This window comes from Lacerta agilis, chromosome 11, assembly GCF_009819535.1.
Source record: "Lacerta agilis isolate rLacAgi1 chromosome 11, rLacAgi1.pri, whole genome shotgun sequence".
In the NCBI taxonomy this organism is placed as follows: Eukaryota; Metazoa; Chordata; class Lepidosauria; order Squamata; family Lacertidae; genus Lacerta; species Lacerta agilis.
In genome coordinates, this window is record NC_046322.1 from 47500268 (window position 1) to 47521260 (window position 20993).

A 20993-nucleotide genomic window follows, 5' to 3' on the forward strand; every position below is an offset into this window, starting at 1 on the left:
TTGATAAAGCTTTATTGTTTGATATAACATCCAGCTTGACAAATGTTTGAATTACAATTCTGAGTAGTCTCGAGTGATGAAGTTAAAAAATGCAGAACTAATCCAGACTAACCTTTCAACATTTGTACACGAAAGGAAGAAATCATGTTTTCTTATATGTAATTTCAGCTCATAAAACAGCAGTGATATTTTATGTTACCCTTTTGGCTGAACGGTATTTCCAAACCACATTTTCAAATCAGATTTGCCTGGTAGTAAGATGACAAATTCCGAAATCGGCCAATTAAATGAAGAGAATGGTTGATCTAAAAAGTTGAATAAATCTATGTGCACGCTACAACTTTGAAGCATATTTAAATGACATTTCCCCTCTCAAAAAAATGATGGGCACTGTAGTTGATTAAGGCTCTCTGGGAACTGCAACGCTATGAGGGCTAAACAACAGTGCCTAGAAATCTTTGAGGAGGAAATATGTTTCAAATATGCCTTAAAGTTATAATGTTCACACTAGCAAAGTAAAAGGACCCCTTGGACAGTTAAGTCCAGTCAAAGGCAACTATAGGGTTGCAATGCTCATCTCGCTTTTCAGGCTGGGGGAGCCGGTGTTTGTCCATGGATAGGTTTCCAGGTCATGTGGCTAGCATGACTAAAACCACTTCTGGCGCAACGGGACACCATGACAGAAACCAGAGTGCACAGAAACACCATTTACCTTCCCACCACGGTGGTACCTATTTATCTACTTGCACTGGCATGCTTTCGAACTGCTAGGTTGGCAGGAGCTGGAACAGAGCAATGGGAGCTCACCTTGTCACGGGGATTTGAACTGCCAACCTTCCAAGCGGCAAGTCCAAGTGACTCGGTGGTTTAGACCACAGCGCCACCCGCATCCATGTCCTCCTTTCATGAGTGGTTGGAGGGTGACGACATGAGAAGAGGCCTTTTTCTGTGGTGGCTCCCCATCTGTAGAAAGCTCTCCCAAGAGAGGTTTGCCTGGCACCATCATTCCATCTCTTCAGGTACCAGGCAAAAACATTCCTCTTTACCCCAGCTTTTGGCCATTAAATTATCTATGACGTGTTAAATGTGGGGTGGGGGCAGTCATCATGATTATTTTTGTATTTTGCTGCGTATTTTTATTTTTAAATTATTGTGCTGCATAAATCATGCTCTTAATGTTTCACAGCATGCTGGGATCTTTGGATAACGGGCTTTGGATATCAATGGAATAAGCAATCATAAGTAAAGAATAAAAGTCCTGTGCTGCAAATCCATAAATTGATCTTCACTCTTTCCAGTTTCCATAAGCTGGCATTATGCATATATCTTGGGGAACACATTGCAGATAGAAGAGGTGAACTGTGATAGAGCACATGCTTGGAAGGCAGAAGGCAGAAGATCTACTTCTCAGCATCTGTAGGTTGGGCTGGGGAAGAGCTATTTTCTGAAACTCTGGAGAACGACGGCCTGTTAGTGAAATCAATACAGAGTTAGATAGACTGATGGTCAACTCTTCCTAAGGCTTCTGACAGTGTAGCAGCTGCCAACTACTTTAATAGGGACCAGGTGATGTTCCTTTGTGCGAAAACAGCTACTCAGTTCATTTGGTGGGGGAAATCTGGATGTGCAGTGAAGGTGAGAGTTCAAGAGAGCTATGGAGTAGAATGGAGCCAAACTTTGGTCAAGAAATTCTGGCTTGTGGTTGAGGTAGACCCAAATGCCTATATTGCTCTGCTTTCACCGGACCCTGCTGGAAATCGGGAAACAAATTCTAGTCAAACTGAGATCATATATCGATGTGAAGAAGACGCGAGATTTATTGCTAGTAGCTCTGAGTGACCTTCATGAGTTTCCCTGCACCTTGTTGAGGTTCAAGAATTTGTCAGTCTCCAAAGTAATGCTGATTTCTTCTTTTAGCCCATTACTCCTATTGTTGCTACTTTTATATTTCTCTTACTGACCTTAACAGAATGGTCTCTTATAGTTCATTCATTCATTTTATTCTTAGCAATAACTGAAAGACTCATCTTTGTCACTTCCGTGCTTTGATTTCATTACACTTTTTCCAGTTTGATATTCTTTTGGTCTGACTCTAGTCCCTTCCTGGTTTCCACTACTAGCTCACTGGAGAAACTCTGTTTTCAAAGAGTGTCCATTTTCCAGGATTCAGCAGATAAACTGATCACCTAGAAAACTGTCATGATCCCACCCCTGTGTCACATCCGAGTAAGTTACACTCCACATAGACCACTGAAATCGATTGATTTAAGTTACTGGTAGTCCACTTGTCTATTGATTTCAGTTGATCTATTCTCAGTATGGCTTAATTGGACACACACAACCCATTGTATTTATGACTGCTGTTTTAGGGAGGGAAAAGTATTGATGGAGCCCTTAAATCTTTCCAAGAGTTGGTTAGCTGCTCCAGCATTTCATAACTGTTCTTGTATTGCAGGATTGTACCCAAGGATGTGTCCTGGTGACAAAGTTTCCCCTGAGAAATTGCTCTGTTTTTTAATCTAAATTTATTTTGCTTTCCTTGCAATTCCTCTGAAGTTTTACCATTATGATACAGTGGAACCTTGGTTTTCGAATTTAATCCATTCCGGAAGACCGTTCAACTTCCGAAACGCTCAAAAACCAAAGCCTGCATTTCCAGAAGCATTTACAACCGAAAACTCAATACGGAAGCCATATGGCAGGTTTGGCTTCCCAAAAGTGTTCGAAAACCAAAGCAGTTACTTCTGAGTTTTTGGCGTTCGAAAGTCGAAACGTTCAACTTCTGAGATGCTCGAAAACTGAGGTTTCACTCTACCTCATTGTGATATTTCAAGCAATGAAAATCCAAACAGAAAAGTTGTTGAAGGTTTTTTTTGGGGGGGGGGCAAGCTGTTGAGGTTTTATTGGTAAAAATCCCCACAATTGCCATTTTTTAGCTATTTTCATGGGAAATTGGCAAAAACGGCACTGCCAACATGCCATACGTCCATATTTTCCCAGGCATTTAACCGATTTCTGCCCAGACATTGCTAGAGACAGCAGTATTCCGTATTTGTCCGGGAAATTCCAGATGCTACCTATTTACACATTATTTATAGGGAGAGAATCCCAATGTTGGTTCTGGATAAGGGCTAGTGCTCCTTTAAGAATTTTTTGGGGCGATTTCTTTTTTTTAAAAGAAACATCTGCTAAGGCCATAAGAAAACATTTTTCTCACTTCTTAATCATGATTCATTTTCCAAGCCCTATTCCATTTCAACAGATTTCAATTCTTGATGGTGTTTCGTCCAGGGATGAAGTAGTTTTTCAGCTAGCTTTCCAACTCAGTTATCCAACACACAAAGAAAGAACCTTTTCCACCGGGGGCTTACAACAGCTGATTTTCATAAGTGCGGCAAGGAGCTTTTACAGCAACAATGCGGCGGACAATGATTTAAGTAGACAAAAAGCATACCACTAATCTGGAAAAGGAAACAGAATACAGATTCCTCCCGCCTCAGTTTTCACTTGTCCATTTCTGAAGACTCATTCACCTTCTGGCAGTCGTGCACAAACACATCAAATCAGAGACAAAATATAAGCATTCCTCAAAGAGGTTTACAATGGCGAGCACGAATCCAGACCAGCTGCGCTGGCTTAGAATATATTTTCAGCCCTCGAAAAAGACAAAATGTTACAATGGGCCATTAGCATCTTTAACAGTTTAAAAAGAACACCTCACTCCAATCAAATCCACACTCCCCCCCCCTTCCCTCCGTCGCTGACATTTTTATTGATTTTTTTAAAAAAAATAGCAGCGGAAAAAATAAGTTGAATCAACCACATCCATATTTCATTTTAGATTGTGGCATTTACTTACGGCAGAACTATGCTGGACTTCAGCAAACAGCTGGGTGTTAAAGGCACGACTCACTGAGTTTGAGTGACACTTATTTTTCCCTCAGGAGTAAAGGGTGAGACAGTTTGAAGAGGAGAATTTATGCACCTGAATAGGTGTTGGAGGTTAAGGCAAGGACAGGTTCATTTGTTTTTCTCTAAGACAGAAACCCCCAGTTAACTGTGAATATCGTACCAAGCCAGAGGAACTTGTGCCAGAGGCATATTTGAGGCATTCAAAAACCTAGATATTCAGCTAATATGAACCTCTTTTTAAATGTTGCATTAACCCCCAGCCTTGATGGATGAAGATGGAGGGAGCATGCCTACGAACCACCACTGAGACTGCATAAAGATGCACAGGGTGGTAGTGATAAAGCTGGTTTTGTTATCACTCCAGGCTTACCACACTAAGCTTTTGGCCCACGCTTTTCAGGCACAGGTCCACACTTAAAAGCTCCATGTCCCAGTGGCGTAGTTTTGGTTGCCGGTGCCCGGGGCCATGTGGAGGGGTGGGTGGTATGGCGGAAAACGGACGGAGCACGCATGCGCATTCAACTGCCTAATGACACCTATATTACCCAGGAGATTGCAGGCGCAGAAGAAGAAGAAGAGTTTGGATTTGATATCCCGCTTTATCACTACCCGAAGGAGTCTCAAAGCGGCTAACATTCTCCTTTCCCTTCCTCCCCCACAACAAACACTCTGTGAGGTGAGTGGGGCTGAGAGACTTCAGAGAAGTGTGACTAGCCCAAGGTCACCCAGCAGCTGCATGTGGAGGAGCGGAGACGCGAACCCGGTTCCCCAGATTACGAGTCTACCGCTCTTAACCACTACACCACACTGGCAGAGACAAGAAAATATTTGTTCCATTGTTTGGAAAGGTCACTTCCTGGTTCGCATGGAGAAGTCGCTTTCAACAGAACCACACAGCGCCGAGGGGTTGAAATTTTGTACCCCTAACAATTTTGTGCCTGGGGCAACCTCCCCTTTTACCCCCCCCCCCCATGCTATGCCACTGTCATGTCCAAGCATATGCATCTCTTTTTTGCCCTGGACCTTTCTCCACAAAAACCCACTCTTTAGTGCTAAATTGGTGAAAACGTCCATTCGTCAATTTATCTAAAGTCCTGCCTGCCACCCCTTATAACACACAATTTGATAGCACCGCTAATGTGGGATCAGTTATACGGAGTTCTATATGTATGTGCCACAAACCTATGACACATTTTAAAGAAAACCCCACTAGCACATTTATTTTGACATGAGCCAAAGTGGTTCAGTGGTGGTAGTATCAGGCTAGGGCCAAAGAGTCTATGATTCAAATCTCAATTTAACCATGAAGCTTACTAGGGAAACTCAACTCAGACATCCTCTCTCAGCTTAACCCAAGGAATCATTTTCATTCCCAGCTAAAATTGTAATAGATAAAAAATAGACAAGAACCTGCTTTATCAGATGTCTTTGCTTTTTCTTTTTTTAGGTCAGGTACTTTTTTCATTGGGACCCGGGTGGCGCTGTGGGTTAAACCACAGAGCCTAGGGCTTGTCGATCAGAAGGTCAGCGGTTCTAATCCCCGCAACGGGGTGAGCTCCGGTTGCTCGGTCCCAGCTCCTGCCAACCTAGCAGTTCGAAAGCACATCAAATGCAAGTAGATAAATAGGTACCGCTCCGGCGGGAAGGTAAACGGCGTTTCTGTGCACTGCTCTGGTTTGTCAGAAGCGGCTTAGTCATGCTGGCCACATGACCCGGAAGCTGTACGCCGGCTCCCTCGGCCAATAAAGCGAGATGAGCGCCGCAACCCCAGAGTTGTCCACGGCTGGACCTAATGGTCAGGGGTCCCTTTACCTTTTTCATTATCCAAATCATTATCCAAAATACATAGTCAGAAAAGGCCTGGGCAGTAGACTTGCTAAATACCCTGTACAGTGGTACCCCGGGTTGCGTACGTAATTGGTTCCAGTTTACATTTCGTAACCCAAAAAGTACGCAACCCAAACAAGCGCGTGAAAAACCCGGAAGTAGTGGTTTGCGCATGTGCAAACTGCACAGAACGCTTCTGCGCATCCGCGTGTCATTCCGCTTCTGGGTTACTGGAGTTCATAACCTGAAAAGTACATAACCCGAAGTGTATGTAACCCAAGGTACGACTGTATTATAAACTCCTACTGGTTGTTGCAGAATGCCACTGAACGATTGCAACCTGTATGAATGATGTTCTTTATAATAAGGAGAATGGTGGCAAGTCTACCACCCAGATATTTCCTGTGAGTATGTGTTTCTGAGAATATTTCTTTCTTCGTTTGTTTAAAGCATTTCACCTCCCAGATGTTCTTTAGTAAAATAAAAAAACCAAAAACAGCAACAGCAACAACAACAACAACCTACCACCTAAAAAAATAAGGGATAAGGGATGGGGGAAATCTGAGGATATCATTGGCAGTGTTTGTCTGCCTCTACACAATGGCGATTATAAACACCTCCACTTTCCTGGTGTCAACAAGATGGAATGCCGTGTTCATCTTTTAAATAGCACACAGCGCAGCCAACTAGAAGATGGAGTTGCTTTTAGTAGATAAGAACAAAGAACAAATGGGAGGACAGATTAGATTACTGTCTGTCACCAAGCCTTATGAGACTATTGAAGGCCAGCTTTAGTGACTAACTACAAGCAGCCTAAAATATCCAACCGTTTTATAATGCATCCCTTTCCGAGACTGCCTGACTATTCTGTGATTGAGCATCCCCAGCCAAAGCAGCAGAGCAGATATTCCCTCATTGTCAGCAGTTCGTGCTCATTCATAGTGCCTGCCGAAACATGCCTCTGAAAATAACTGCTTGGGAAATATGTTGAGTCTTATCTCGAAAAAGTGGCTCTTGCAGCGTCATGTGCAAAGCATTTTTTTTTCTGTATCGCTGGGGTGGGGGGAGATGTATTTTCCATATAATTGAAAAATGGAGAAGACAACATTAGGGTCATTTGACATGTTACACGGAAGCAAACAGAGAGCTACCTAAAATGGAAATGCTGAAAGGGAAACTGAATGGTGGAAGATTCAAGACAGGGATTTCAATCATGCAGGGTAGCTCTCTGGAGAGAGGTGGCTCCCCATTTCAGCCTCAGACTGATGCCAGGGTCTGAACTGGGTCAATGCAATGCACCAGAGTGGGCAGGACTTGGATTAGGCCAGTGCAAAGTTTTGCAAATGGAATTTGCTACCACAAGATGAAGTGATGGCCACCAACTTAGATGGCTTCAAAACAGGATTAAACAAATTCATGGAATATAAGTTTGTTAGTAGGTACTAGCCATGCTGGGACGCGGGTGGCACTGTGGGTTAAACCACAGAGCCTGGGCCTGCTGATCAGAAGGTTGGCGGTTCGAATCCCCGCGATGGGGTGAGCTCCCGTTGCTCGGTCCCTGCATCTGCCCACCTAGCAGTTCGAAAGCACGTCAAAGTGCAAGTAGATAAATAGGTACTGCTCCAGCGGGAAGGTAAACGGTGTTTCCATGCACTGCTCTGGTTCGCCAGAAGCGGCTTAGTCATGCTGACCACATGACCCGGAAGCTGTATGCCAGCTCCCTCGGCCAGTAACACGAGATGAGTGCCGCACAACTAGACCTAATGGTCAGGGGTCCCTTTACCTTTACCTTTACTAGCCATGCGAGTGATACACTGCGTCCAAAATTGGCTGCAAATAGCTCTTAATACAGTCGGACTGCTTGTTACGTCAGACTCCGGTTGCGTTTTTTCAGGATTCGAATGCTGCAAACCCGGAAGTGTATACTTCTGGGTTTCGCTGCGCACGCATGAAAAGAAGCACTCTGTGTGTTTCGCTCATGCGCAGAAGTGCTCTGCACATCTCACACATCCACAGAAGCGCTCTATCATGCCGCGTACATGCGAAGAAGCAGCGCTCTAGTTGCAAACTTTTCAGGGTGCGAACGGCACCCCGGAACAGATCGAGTCCGTAACTAGAGGTACCATTGGAGAACAGGTGAACTAGTATTGAAGCAATGATTCTTCAACTTCAACATCAACTTCGTTGGACAGGTCGTGTTGTTTGGATGCCTGATGATCGTCTTCCAAAGCAACTACTCTATTCTGAACTTAAAAATGCAAAGTGTAATGCTGGTGGTCAACAAAAGAGGTTTAAAGACTCTCTCAAGGCGTATCTTTAAAATGTAGTATAAACACAGACAAATGGGAAACACTGGCCTACGACCATTCTAATTGGAGAACAGCCTTTATCAAAGGTGTCAAAGACTTTGAAGATGCTCAGACTCAGGACTAAAGAGAGAAATGTGCTAAGAAGAAGGCACATTTGGCAAACCCTCACCATGATCAACTCCCGCCCAGAAACCTATGTCCCCACTATGGAAGGACGTGTGGATCCAGAATTGGCCTCCACAGTCACTGTTAAGACCGTGTTCATGGAAGACAAACTTACTTGGCTACGAGTGATCACCAGAGAAGAAGAAGAAAAACAAAAACAAACAAACAAACATAGATATATATCCCTCTGTGTGTCCTTTTCTCTGGTATACATAGTCAGGGAATATCTGGGTGGTAGGCTTCCAGACAACGTATTATAAATAACTCTTGCAGGTTCCCTTTTGTTGTGGAATGTCATATAATAAGACCTCAGAAATATCATAGATGTTCTGAAATAGCAGGAAAACGTGCCTGCTATTCGTTAAATGCTATTTAAATCACCCCAGTACTATGCCTGAAGCAAAATATTTTTGGATCTATCGTGTTCCTACATTTGCGCATTCCAGTTTATGACTCAGAACATGTAATGTTCTTGGCAGACATTGACATGGCAGGAAGATGTGCCTTCTGAATCCAGATGTCCCCACGACTCATGGAAATCAGTGCACATTTGCAAATGCAATTGATTCACTTCATTTCTCAAAAAGCTCTTTCAGTTGGTTTGTCCTCAGCTCTTCTCTTCCATATGGGCTATGACACTGCCCTTAATTCAGTAAAACAAAGATTGTGGGATATTGCCTTCTGTGATTTGCAGGCCTGTTCATGCTCTCCAACAGTATACAGTATGTCGGGTCATTTTTCACAACTGAATATTTAAGGGATTTGACAGTTCCCAATTACCATAGCCTCTCTTTCTTTCTTTCTTTCTTTCTTTCTTTCTTTCTTTCTTTGGCCAGATTTAATGTGTTTTCCTCAGAAATGCTCCCAAGTAGCTTTTCTGGTGTCCCTTACTTTGCAAGATTATGTCTCTGTACTAACCCGGAAGTAGAATTCATGAAACACATTATCCTGCCCTGTTGTCAAGCTGGCCTGACAACATATGATTAACCCACTACTGGCAAATCTACCAGGCAAATTTGTCCAGTTCTATACCAAATCATTTCCCCCATTTTTGTTATATCATGATTTAGAAACCCAGCATGATATGTCACGGAGTAACATCATGGGAAGAGTGTTGCCAGTTCTCCCTTTGCTCTTGGAAGGCTTCTTACAGACCCTCCAAGTGTCATTATTTTCTAGGGACAGTCCCCAATTTACAGAAGTGGTCCTGGTTTCTGATTTGATCCTAGAATGTCCCACTTTTCCTTATGTTCTACTTTCCCTATTTTCATTGGGAAAATGTTGGAGGGTATGGAATAGGACATCCCTATTTTCATCAGAGAAATGTTGGGGGAGACATCTCCATTTTCATCAGAGAAATGTTGGAGGGTATGTCATAAGAAGCTGAAGTAGGAGAGGGACTGTGAGCAACCTCAAGGAAGGAATATTTCTAGGATTAAGATGGAACTGTGAAGCTCCCTTGTTATTTTTGCTGTTGGATGCTGCTTGTTGTTTGAGTTATATTCTGAGTTGCATGGCCCCCCGAGTTTCCCATTTGAGTTGTATTCACCTTTGTTGTTATTCCAAGTGCTATTCTGCTCCTGAAATTTGTTGGTCCATAGAAGCTTGCAGCAAATGATTGTCTCTCTACAGCACATTGATCCCTCATATAAATTACCACCTATTGCTAGATATGGATTGTCGGCACTTTGCATAATCACTTGGTGGAAGCTTGTTAGTTCCCTAGATGGTTTACGGAGACGTTTAAAATATACACATGCAATCCAAGCAAAGCACCATAAAACACTAAAACTAATTATTTTAAAAAATCACAATAGCCAAAGAACAACAACATTTTAAGCCACTATAAGCTAAAATAAGTTAAAACCTGTATAAAACCAGTGAGAGCAGAACTTACGTGCAAAAATTGAATGCCTTCAGATGTCTTCTAAAGGTTGTATCTCTTATACACTTATCTCCTTGGCTCAGAGGTTGCATAACTCCATACCACCCAACATTTCTCCGATGAAAATAGGGACGTCCTAAGGAAAAGTAGGACATTCCAGGATCAAGTCAGAAACCGGGATGGCTTCTGTAAATCTGGGACTGTCCTTGGAAAATAGGGACACTTGGAGGGTCTGTACTAGTAAGTCACAGTTCATTTTCAGGTAGAAAGCATTTGAGAACGTTGCTTCTCTGTCTATGCACTCAGACACCTCTGAATATATCATCATGGAATTGGGCATGATGGTTTGGCCCCCAAACTGATTTGGGGCTAGATCTTAGTTGGGTTGGGCCTGGGTCATGGCTGAGCAAGAGCACTCAATCAGGCCTCAGATCTGAATGGCGGGCATACACATCCCTCAAAAATACTTTTTTCCCCCTTTAAGAAACTAACTAACTAAATCAATTTACAAAACTCAGTATATTTTAGTGCCTTATAATTCTTGGTAACACTGGGTACTTTCTGCTAATGTTTTATAGAATGCCATTTTCAAGCATCAGTTTAAGGCTTGCCTTCCCTTTTCTGTTCTGTTTTGCTGTTTATGTTCACTCCTGCCTCTCTTTAACCTTTCAGGACAGCTTCCACAGCTCAACCAGCCTCTTGCAATATGGAGACTATAATGATGATTTGCCTTACAAGGCTGTTCTCATTCATTCATTCATTCATTCAATCAGTGAATGTATACGCGGCCTTTCTGTCTGACCCAGAACCATTTCCTCACCCTTACATTTGCCCTGTCCATTCCCATAGAATCATTTCTACAAGCAACTACAATAACGACAGCTATTTGCTTTGCCCTTAACATGCCAGATGTGTTGTCAATCCTTGTACTAGCTTTGGATGCAGTATGCAAATCACTAGCATTGAAGCCTGAGCCTCTGCTTGTTTACTAAGAGGAAAGCCCCACAGATCCCAATGGGGCTTTTTCTGAAGTAAATAGACTTTGAATTGCAGCACAAGAATTATTCCTTTGACCTCTGTAGAGCAGATGTGGCTCAGAACGGCAGCGTTCTTCTTGCAACTCGCATCCCCTCTGAGATGCTTCACGTCTCCAGTCCCTCTTACAAACTCGCCCTCAAGCAACCATGACTTTCATGAAGTTGACATACACTGAAAGATAAAATAAACCAAGTGACTAAAGTACTAGAGGTGCCTGTGTTGCGTGTACAAAATTAGAAAATGCTACTGCGCTGTTGTTTTTGACTCACATTTTCACATCTGCTTGTCAAGAAATTCCTGATGGGGAAAAAAGCGCAGATGCTCAGAAGAACATTTCCCATCTGGAGGTTTCACCAGGATGAAAAATCATAGAAGAATATTTTATCACATCTGTCCACTATTCTCCCTGGACAATTGTTTCTCCCAGTAAGTGATATCCTAAATTTTCAAGACAAGTGTTGCCTATATTTTCTCTGTTTCAAACATCTCACACATTGACACTAAATGATCCGTTTATCCAATTTATGCACTTTCCTCTTTAAAGGAAGAGCCCTTGTGGTAGACAAGGCCTGAGAAAATGGATCTGGATAGAGAATCCTATAAGAATGTAAGAGCCTGGTGGATCAGGTCACTGGCTCATCTAGTCTAGCATCCTGTACTCCCCAAGACTCCGGAGCTTCCTCCCAGTGGCCCTCTCTGACTGGCATGTCCCTTCAGTCCAGAGCACCAGTAATCTGCGACCCTTTCCTTATGAAAAGAGCACACGGGTCTTCTAGCATCATGCAGCAAGAAGAAAGACTCACCTGTCGTTCTAAACTACTTTATTTACAGTCTATATACAGAGACTCCATAATCACGTCTGTGTTCTCTGAACAAGAGTACAGAACTGTGACACGACAGAAGTGAAACTAAACCATAAAATAACAACACCTAGGCGGAAGAGATAAGACAAACTTCTGTTCCCACACTCTCTCAGACACTCATGTGATTTACACTAAACATAATAATCCTGCTGAAGCAGCAGAGTATATATAAAAATCCTAACAACCAGATGCCTGCAAACAGGACCCGAGCACAACAGCCCTCTGCTCACCTGCAGTTTCCAGCAACTGATATTCAGAAGCATTCACTACTGCCTCCACCAGTGAATGTAGAACATAGCTATCATGGTTAGAAACTCTATCTTTCATTGATACATTGGGCAAGGGATCTGAGGCATAATATTCAACTTTCAGATTGGGAAAGGTTATGGAAAAGTGATTTGAATTTCTCGGCATGTTATACGCTGAAAGAAAATTATATCAAAATGATGTACCGGTGGTATTTGACTCCTAGTAAGTTGCCCAAAATGTATAAGACAAGTATATATCTCTGTTGGAAATGTAAAGAAAAAGAAGGTACCTTTTACCATATGTGGTGGGCGTGTAAGGTAATAAAAGCATTCTGGGAAATGATATATAATGAATTGGGGAAAAAATTAAATAACTTTTATAAAGAAACCAGAAGACTTTGTATGCAACGACAGCCGCACAGATGTTACTAGCCTAGAGATGGAAAGGAGACATACCAGAGAAGCATGGCAAACTAAGATGTTAGATTATGCTGAAATGGCAAAACTGACCAGAAAGCTCAGGAACCAAGAAGACCAAAACTTCAATAAAGAATGGGGAAATTTTACAATTTACCTGAGAGACCACTGTAAGCAGATGAAAACATTAGCAGGATTACAATAACACTTGTAATGTAGAAAATATTATGGACAAAATGGAGTGATATAAAATTTGAATGATGAAATAATATGCAGTTGAAAACATAGATAATAAGACCCATAGGAAACGGCACATTTACTTGGGAGTGCAGTGAGTCTTTCGCCACACCCTCAAACAACCATGCATAACACCAATCTGTGGCCTTCCCATTAGTATCTGGCTGGCTCCCATGAGACCAGGATGAGACCAGGATTGGCCTTTGGCTTGATCCAGCAGAGCTCATCTTGTGACTGCAACTCATATTATATCTACGTACCGCTTACTAGCAAAGAATTGCATTCGCCAAAAATATGAATTAGTCACAGGGAAAAGATTACATCTAGATCTACGTTATTTAGGTATTTTAAAATAATAGCTGCTTCTATTATCGCTGCTTTTATATGTAATAAGTATCCTCTTATTTATTAATGGCATATTCTCCCAAACCTTTCAGAGATATTCCCTGGTTGTCATCTTCGTGAAAGCAGCACAATGAATCATCTTGAACTGGCACTCTGTCCTAAGCTACATATATAATGTAAACCCTTGCAAAAAAAATTCTTCCAATATGATACTTTAAATGAAAACATCATGGCAATCTTAAACAATTACCATATTTACTCGAATCTAACGCTCACCTTATTTGGCCAAATTACATTGCGAAAATTCAGGTGCCCATCACATTCGATGGGACATTTACATTCGCCGGCAAATACTCTTTTTTTGTTTGTTTGTTTCAAGGTTCTGAAAACTGAGGTGCACATTTGATTCGATGGTGCCTTAGACTCGAATAAATTCAGTATCTTTCCTCTGCCTCCCAAGCCAAAAATATACAATAGGTTTTCATGCTGTATGCTAAATATTATTTTTGCTCAATATAATATAACCAAAGTAGTGTACAGATGTCAAATTTGTCATGTCGGAATTTTTCCCTCTGAGATGGCCTGGCTACATGCAACAAAGCACTTGTTTTGTTTCCCCAGAAGATAGGCTTGTCACACTCCCTTCATGCAGGCATGGTTATTTTTAGATGCTGGAACCAATCCGTTCCGTTCTGTTATCTATACATCACCAGCCCTAATATATAATGAAGAAACCAGGAAGTGTGGTAGCCAAAAGGTATGGAACTGGAAGATAAGGGACTGAGAGAACCAAGAGCAGCTGCACACAGGCAGAACCCACTTCAGATACTGGTGGGTGTATTTGGAGCAACGCACTTAACAGAAAAGCCTCCTGCCAGAGCACTGCAAAACCAGAAATAAGTGGCTCATGTGTAAACCAAAGAGCTGAGCATTCTTCTGAGGCCAACCACTTACTTCCATACCCTCCAACATTCCTCAGGTGAAAATAGGGAGTTTTCTCACTCCCCATCAACTGATGCTACTCGGACCCGCCCCCGCCCCCATTCGCCTCCCTCCACTGTTAAGTTTTATTTGTGACATACGGTCATACTTAATTTTTATCTAGTTTACTGAACGTTGGGTTTTTTATTGCTTTTTTGTTGTATTAAGTGGTATGGGAATGTTACAGATAAATAAATAAAATGTAATACGCCTGTACATGTTGTTATTCTGCTCCTTTAAAGATGAAAACTGAGGATCACTCTGAGACGTGTTTTCATCTCTCTTTCAAGGCTCATTTGGCCTCACTGAGTTGGAACAAATTGTTAGGGTTTGCGTTGCTTTGTTGGCGAACTCTTCCTTCACCTTTCGTTATAATTAAAAACTAGCTAAAGTGGCTTTCTTGGGCACCATTACACTTTAGAGGGTTTTGTACCGAAAGCTGTTGCTTAGAAGCACTATTTTTTTAAAAAAATTGAAAACCTGCTCTAAAGTGTTTCTTTCAACTTGCAATTACCTCTAAAAAGCATTTCACCAGACAGAAGGTACAGGCCCACTGTTAAACAGTGTCTGCAGAATTATGAAACTGAGTGTAGAACTGCCCAGTACGATGAGCAGTTCTGTGAAAACCAAGTGAAGGTTCCCGTGCCTATGCAGGGCCTTGAATGCCTAGGCTGGTTTACTTTTCCTCCTGTTCCAGCTGCCAATGGAATTTCCATGGCTGATTAAAGCTTGGGATAATAATGGGTGGCAAAAGGGGAATGCTTAGAGCAAGTATGGGGAACCAATGGCCTCCCAAACATTGTTGGACTACAACCCCCATCATCGCTTTCCATTGGCTGTACACCTGGAGGCTCACAGGTTCCCCATCCTTTGTTGACAGCCACAGACGTTGCCTCTACCCTATGACTGGAATTCTGAAACTTCTCATGTCAAACCAGGGAGAGGAGGACAGCATACCGGCCAAGATTCTGCTGATGAAAATCAGGGTGTGTGTCTTTTGGTGTTGCGCTCATGATTGATGCAGCGGCAGCCAATACACAGCGGACATTGCCGCAGTCACCAATCGCCCGCCCAATCGCTGCTGACACTAACCTGCTCGCGATAACACACATCCCAACGAGGCACATCCCATGTATAAAACGGCACGCACACACCCATTTTAGACTTAATTTTTGGGTGAAAAATGGTCGCCTAAATAATACACGAAAAGATACGGTATTTATTATTTCATAACAGGTAGATAGTTAAGAGCTTAGGCGGCTTCAGCGGCGTGCGCCTGGCACACACACACCCCAGAATTCGGCGCCTGGGTACCCCACACCCCTTGCACCCCTGGGTAAAGACGGCCCTGGTCTCTTAAGCTCATTGTGGCTTTATTGCAGCACAGCCTTACTGATACGTTTTTATTCTCTTCTTCTTTGTACCCTGCCTACAGAATTTATTTTATGTGGGATCTCCTAACTAAGATAAGCACATATTTGGAGCAAGGATACGGAGCTGCTGTATGTATTAGATCTGCAGCCCACAGAGATGTGATAAGGCAGTCCATTTTTGCTACACAGCAAAAGATCGCCATATAGAAACCCATCATATGTGAATTGCCTTAATTGAAGACTCAAGTCTTCCCATTTTTCTCCGAGGACCCTAATCCTCCCTGTACAATTTGTAAGCACTCCGTAGCTTGCGTTGTGAATTGTGTGTGATACTCTGAGCAAATGAGAGCAAATTGAAGAAACGTTATCTTTGAGGACTCAAGTGCATATCCTGCAGAACCACCCCAAAAAACAAAAAAAACTTCACATCGCTTTGGCACGGCAAAAGTGTCATTTGGACCCAAAGTGGGTCCTGCTTACACAAATGCTATCACAGCTTTATTTTTATTATTTTTATTTCGTCATATTCCATTTCTTTTGTCATGTTTACTCGGAGAATTCCAACCCAGCTGTTCTGTGAAATGAAAGGCAAACATTTCTTTTATCAACAAAATAGCCTGCCTAATTAATCTCTTGCTAGCTTCCTTTGTCTTTGTGTTGTGCGACTGTGCTTGTGTGTGTGTGTGTGTGTGTGCACACCCATGTTTTAACCACAAGATTTTTGCAGCTAGTGTTACACAGAGCTGACAAGGACAATTATCGTTAAAAACTAAGCAGAAGAAAGCTATGGTAATTAGGAGAGAGTGGCAATCCCATTCACGGAGGCTCTGTCAGTGATGAAAGGAGTAAACTGAACCTACCTTTTTTTATAAATAGATAACAAAGCAATTACAACACGTAAAGCAATACAGAGAAAACAATCATTTACTGGAAAACGGAGAGAACAGCAGATTCTGGCAAACACAAAGGGAAACAACTTGCAGAAAAGATAATTTGCTATATCAAAACCTATTATGAATAGATGACATGTTTTTTAAAAAGTGCAAAACAAAACACTATAAGCAGAAACCTGTTAATTACAATGCAACCAAAGCAGGGGAAATCTCTAGTCTCTGGGTGGCTGGAGCAAAATCTAGGGCATCTCTTCAGCTAGAGTCGCACATTCATGTGATAATTAATTTGACGCAGCCAAGTTGACTTTCCATTGACAGTTACAGCTTGTTTAGGTTGAAGAGGCTCTCGGGGAGAGTACCAATGTGTGACAGAAGTTTCTGGCCAACTGACTAGCACTTGATAACAGTGCATGAACGCGAAAGCAATAATGGTACAAATTTGCCCTCCTTTAGCGACATGAGGGGCTGGTGACGTTTGTGGCGTGTGGCCTGTTTATTTACTTATTTATATCACTTCTGCATCTTGTCACATACAATATATGGCATGCAGAAAACGTAAACAAAAAAGATTACCCCAAAAAAATTACGCACACAAATGAAAAAGAGCACAAATATACTAAACAAGTATATACAGTCGTACCTTGGTTGTAGAACGCCTTGGTACTCGGACGTTTTGACTCCCGAGCTTCGCAAACCCGGAAGTGAGTGCTCCGGTTTATGAGCATTTTTTGGAAGCCAAACGTCCAATGCAGCTTCTGTGGCTTCCGATTGAGTGCAGGAAGCTCCTACAGCCAATCGGAAGCTGCGCCTTGGTTTTCGAACTGTTCCAGGAGTCGAACGGACTCCCAGAACAGATTAAGTTCGACAACCAAGGTACCACTGTACAGATAATGTTTTTTTCTCCTTCCAACACTCTCCTCAACCTCTCTTTTACCTAGGACTCCACCCAAGGACCTTGGCTCTCACCACGGGCCCAAACAAATGCAAAGATCACCACCACCACCCCCCAAAAAAATCTCATAACGAAGAGACTTCTTGGAACTTGCTGGCATCGTTCTAGTCCATATTCTACGCTTGCTTGGAATATGGGCAGCACCAAGATTGGTGGAGCTTCCTCATTCAGCTGCTCCCCCTGTGCCGGGTTCCAGGCTAGAGAAGTTTCCTAGTGGGTCCACAAAGGATGGCAAATAGTACACCCCCTCCAAAAACGACTCTTTACCTTGACCTCTGCAGCCCTCTTCTCTTCCAGCTGCTATGACCTAGATGTCTACAGTAGAAAGGGCACAGCCTAGAGCACTGAACTCTGGGTTTCTTTTGTCACCAAGGCACAGGTGGAAATGAAATTGAGTAGACCTAATTCTGCGTCGGGTTGTGGCATTTAGAGTGGTTTTTTAAAAAATTGCTTTCATTAAACACAGACGAATACTTTGGACAGGGCACTCCATTGTCTCTTAAGACAGACAGATGCCAACAACATGAGCTTGACAGTTTGGCTCCTATAGGTATAGGCTGCAGAATAATTTTACTTGTGTAATGCTTTCTCTTTCCCCCCCATTTCTTTCTTTTTCTTCATAAGGAAAAATACCCCTCTGGCTTCTAAATATGTGTTTTCTTTTTATTGCATGATTGTAAAAATAATGCTTGTCTAAAAAGCAGCCATTTGGAATGCAGCACTATTTCATGCTCTCTTTTAAGAAGTCCAATAAATACAACTTTGACTGCTGTTCACTCTTTTTTTTCCTTTCCTTCCCCCCTGCCCTCCCCTCCACAGGGAGAAACTACATGCTATGCTATATTTACGTTAGCTGAAGCTCTGATTATGAGGAAAACAACCCATTAACAACCCTTAACTGCAAAATGGAGGATGATAAATAAGGCTTAAGCAGGGCAGTAATATAAATAAATATATCCTTAATAAACTCTTGACCGGTTAATGGAAGGGCTCTTGGGGGAAAGAAGGGAGAATGAGAGCAATTTGTCACATTAAAATAGCTCATAGCTAAGAGAAGTTATTTTGCCCCCAGTTACAAGATGACATGATGGGAAATAGATTCTGTTTCCATATGCTTCATATTCCAGCTCGTTGCAATGAAGAATAATTGATTTCTACTCTGTAATTTAAGAACCAGCAAGATACTGCTGAACACGGCTTTCAGTCATCAGTAAAAGCTGTCCAGAATATACCTAGTTGCTTCCCCCCCCTTTAGGAACAGAAGGATCTTGCACTTCAGTTTCTTGCAAAGGAGACTTGAATTTAAAATATAGTTGTCATACGAGGGCAAACTGTACCATAGCTGTCAACTTTTCCCTTTTTTTAAGGGAAATTCCCTTATTCCAAATAGGATTCCTCGCAAGAAAAGGGAAAAGTTGACAGCTATGCCCTGTACACATAGGTAAAGGTAAAGGGACCCCTGACCATCAGGTCCAGTTGTGTCCGACTCTGGGGTTGCGGCGCTCATCTCGCTCTATAGGCCAAGGGAGCCGGCGTTTGTCCGCAGACAGCTTCCGGGTCATGTGGCCAGCATGACAAAGCCGCTTCTGGCGAACCAGAGCAGCACACGGAAACGCCGTTTACCTTCCCGCTGGAGCGGTCCCTATTTATCTACTTGCACTTTAATGTGCTTTCGAACTGCTAGGTGGGCAGGAGCTGGGACTGAGCAACGGGAGCTCACCCCGTGGCAGGGATTCGAACTGCCGACCTTCTGATCAGCAAGTCCTAGACTCTGTGGTTTAACCCACAGCGCCACCTGGGTCCCCCTGTACACATACCCTCCAACATTTCTCTGATGAAAAGAGGGACGCCCTATTCCATAATAATAGTAATAAAAAGTTTATTATTTAAACCCCGCCCATCTGTCTGGGTTGCCCCAGCCACTCTGCACGGCCTCCAACATATAGCCAAACAGAATCAAACATTAAACATTTTTTTAAAAAAACAAAACTTCCCTATCCAGGATGTCTTCAGATGTCTTCTAAAGGTTGTATCATTACTTATCTCCTTGGCTCGGGGGTCACAAAACTCCATACCCTCCAACATTTCTCCAGCAAAAATAGGGACATCCTAAGGAAAAGCAGGACATTCCAGGATCAGATCTGTAAATCCTGGAAAATAGGGACACTTGCTGGGTATTAGCGTATCCCACAAGGTGTTGTGCGCATCCACATTTGCCAATATTTATGGTCAGGTGGCGATAAGATGCCACTGGAAAACCCAAAGAAAGCTGCCTTTGGGTGATCCCTTTATTGGAACCTGATCAGGCATATTAACAAATGTGAATGGGTGTGTTTACTACTTGAAAAGGGGACTAATATGAATATGCAAATCCTGAGCATCGCTTACTATTGGGCAATAGCAATAATGGATAATAAAGAAACGAAGCGGAAATGCAGAGAAAATATAAAGAAACATTCTTGATCTGAACCAGCTGAGCCTTTCTTTCTTCTCCCTCTTGAAAAAAGGAGAGCAAGCTTTGCTGCTCCTGCCAAGCTTGCAGCCAGAATTTCCTCGCTGATGGAATACAAAGTAGTATATTTATTTATCGAGCTGCAAGGAATGGCTTTAATTAAAATAAAACATTTCATCCATCTTGGATCCAAATAGACTTTCAGATGAAAACATCACTTTGAATTTGATTTGGCTTGCTGGAGCAAAACCATTAGAATGAATCGCTGCTGCGTCCCTGGCTAGCATACTAAAACCATGGCTCGCGTTTCTTCTTTCTTTGAGGACGTTTGGGGCAATTAAAGAAAATGCAAAATAGTGAAAAGTAGAGGAATACTTTCTGCACCTAGTTTATGATCATCTAAAATGCCGCCGGGGGAGGAATCAGCTAACCTTCCCAACCTGTGATCCCAATGAATTTCCTTCCCCACACACACACAAAAACCTTCTTGAGTGTTGCCTTTGGCATAAATAGAAACTTCTCTCCTAGCAAAATAACAACTTTGGGAGAGAACTAATTTAATCAGGACTGTGGCAGGGAGGAAAGGATTAAGCCCAGTCTTGCTTTGTGTGGCTGCACATAGAAACATACTGCGGTTGTTATTTGTTAAATCCAATTGCGTGTCGAGGTCCTCAAGCCACCCCCCAAGAATTAGACACTGAGACAATAATTTTTGTTTGGGTTTTTGGCAATAATTTAGGCCACAATTTTATTTAAATACAAATTCGGTGAGTGGTTGCGTAGGCATTGGTTCAGACTATCTGTCCAACCGGGACAGCTGCTGACCTCCAGTCAGCGTCGGGAGAATGCCAGCTGGGGAGAGTTAAGGAGGCTGGGGACAGAACCTCCCTCTCCCCAGCGGTCCTGGGGGCTCTAGCTATGGCCCTATCCCCTACCGGGGGTTCGGACAAAGCATAAGAGCCGCCGGATTCCTTTAACGGAATTCCCTGTACCATCATCATCATGATTGCGGAGGTGGGGCATCACCCTTCCAGCAATCCAAACCATAACCAATGCCTAACCGCCAACCTTACAAGTTGTGACAAGTTGCTACTGC